This window comes from Otolemur garnettii, unplaced genomic scaffold (assembly GCF_000181295.1).
Source record: "Otolemur garnettii isolate 467f Iridium unplaced genomic scaffold, OtoGar3 scaffold00412, whole genome shotgun sequence".
NCBI lineage: Eukaryota > Metazoa > Chordata > Mammalia > Primates > Galagidae > Otolemur > Otolemur garnettii.
The window spans coordinates 57,891-60,603 of NW_003852807.1; the positions used below are offsets into that span (position 1 = coordinate 57,891).

The 2,713-nt window shown below is 45.9% G+C and overlaps 1 protein-coding gene and 1 pseudogene across 1 annotated transcript in view; one reads left to right on the forward strand and one right to left on the reverse strand.

Annotated features, from left to right (window-relative positions):
* Nucleotides 1–2,713, reverse strand: part of LOC105888409 (protein ZNF738-like) — a 47,772-nt gene that overhangs the window by 11,362 nt on the left and 33,697 nt on the right. The gene's annotated exons all lie outside the window — the stretch shown is intronic.
* The window catches only part of LOC105888410, a 14,935-nt pseudogene continuing 12,953 nt past the window's right edge, over nucleotides 732–2,713 (forward strand).

Sequence of the window (2,713 nt, forward strand, 5' to 3'; positions counted from 1 at the left end):
TGGTTGCAGCCATCATTGTTGTTTGGCGGGTCCGGGCTGGGGATTCGAACCCGCCACCTTAGGTGTACGTGGCTGGCGCCCCAGCCGGTTGAGCTATAGGCGCCGAGCCACTTTACACTTTTGATACTAATCTTGACCCAAAGGAAGTCTTCTGTCACCCTATGTGCAGGACCCACTGAGCAACTGAGCTTTTTCACACCTCTTAAAAGCACATGTATGGAGAAGATGGAGTCAACCAGGCTAAAGTCTAGAAGACACAGCTGGTCTGGTGGTTTTTGGTCCCATGTGACCTTCCCACCTGTCTCTCATACTTAAAGTTTTGTAAATTTAGCTCCCACCCTAAAGATGCCCATCTTGAATAGTTGGGGATCTTAACTTCTGAATTGGAAATGTCATAAACTGTCACCACATTGTGACATATTATTTAAAATAAGGCACTAGCATGTGCAGCTCCCATGAGCTAAAGGCGAGCATTGCAAAGGTGCCGGGCCCCAGACCATGGCTGTGGTGAGGGCAGCAGCTTCTCAGGCAGGTAGGAGAGGGCCGAGGGCCAGTGATCTTAGCAACCTCCGCAGTCACACCCTGGGCCTTCGCAGGCCCCCATAGCCCCTGTGCCCAACTTGTCCATCCTCCCACTTCTCTCCCCTGCAACTCCAGCAACAAAGAAGTCAGAGAAGGGGCTGCGATGCTGGTGACCTGCGCCACCATGCCGAGGAAGGCAGAATACAGTTATGGCCACCCAGGTAATAGGACTGTCTTCTGGAGAAGAGGGCTGTTCACTGGCAGCAGCAGCATTGACATGCCATTGCCTAATGACCTGTATGATGCACACAACCTCTCCAAAGCTGAGAGGGTCACACCTCAGCTTATCATGCTGGCAAAGGAGGCTTTAACTAGGGAAGTAAATGGCAGCTTCTGAGATTACCTGGTGGGTGAAGACAGACGGCAGAACAAATGCATGTTGGGGATAACAACTTTTCAGACAGTGATGGAGAACAACTCCAGAAGTCTCCTCAAATAAAACGTAAACCCAATGGATGGAAAACACAGAACTGAGAAATTTGGAACTCAGTGTTGTAGAACCAGCCTATATTTGAAGCATCACCCATCCCAGAAGTTTACAGGTCAAATAAAGATCTTCCTTCTGAAACACCAGGAGCAGAGGACAAATGCAAGAACTTGAAGATCAAACCCTTTCACTGTAAGCCATGCCAGTATGAAGCAGAACCTGAAGACCAGTTTGTACATCACATTAGAGTACACAGTGCCTAGAAATTTTTTGTTGAAAAAAGTACAGAGAAGCAAGCAAAAGACAGAGACTCGGGCTCTTCCACTTCAGACGTGGGAGATTTGGCTTGGCACCTGTATCTCAAGGAACTAAGGCACCAGCCACATACACCAGAGCTGGCAGGTTGGAATCCAACCCAGACCTGCCAAACAACAAAGACAACTACAACCAAAATATAGCCTGGCATTGTGGTGGGCACCTGTCATCCCAGCTACTTGGGAGGCTGAGACAAGAGAATCACTTAAGCCCAGGAGTTGGAGGTTGCTGAGAGCTGTGATGCCACAGCACTCTACCCAGGGTGACAGCTTGAGGCTGTGTCACCCAAAAAAAAAAAAAAAAAAGTAGGAGATTCCTCTAACAGCCCCATTAACTGTGACCACTGTGGCTACAATATTAATCAATATGCTCACTCTACTACACATCTGAAACACCACACCAGAGCTGGGGATAACAAGCGAGTCTGTAAGTGCATCATCTGTACATACCCAACAGTTAGTGAGTATCACTGGAGGAAACACAGAGAAACCATTTTCCAAGGAAAGTATACACGAGTGGGGAATACAACTATTTTCAGACAAAAAAACAATTTTGGTCAGCATCTTAGAACTCATACAAGAGAAGGCCTAAATAAATGTGAACTTTGTCCTTACTCAAATTCTCAGAAGACTCATGTAGCTACAGATATGTGTACCCATTCAGATGAGAAGCCATTTAGATGTGCAGTTACATGGCCTCTAATCAAAGTGAAATAACTCACCATCCAAGGCAGGCTCACAATGGGCCTAAACCACCTCTTAACTGCCCACACTGTGGCTACAAAACAGAAGACAGAAGCAACTTCAAAAAACATGTGGAGCTCCTTGTTAGCCCGCAGCAGTTCAATTGTGCTGTATGTGACTACACAGCTTCCAGGAAGTGTAGCAGCATCACTTCAAATCTAAGCATCTTACTTGTCCTAAAAAAATAAATGGATGTCTCTAAAGTGAAACTAAAGAAACCAAAAAGTGAGAGGTTGACTTGCCTGATAACAATACTGCCGATGAAAAACCAGAAACAGAGCAGACAAAAATAAAAGAAGATGTGGCTGGACAAAAAAAAAAGAAATCTGTAAAAGTAGAGAAAAAAACTGCTTCAAAAGAGAAAAAGCCAGGTGGTGCCTGTGACTCAGTGGTTAGCGCACCAGCCCCACATACCAAGGGTGGCAGGTTCAAAACTGTTCCTGGGGAAACTGTGACCAAAAATAGCCAGGTGTAGTGCTGGGCACCTGTAGTCCCAGCTACTTGGGAGGCTGAAGCAAGAGAATAGCCTAAGTGCAGGACTTGGAGGTTGCTGTGAGCTGTGAAGCCACGGCTCTCTACCTAGGGCGATAAAGTGAAATTCTGTCTCAAAAAAAAAAAAAAAAAAAAAAAAAAAAAAAAAGAAAAA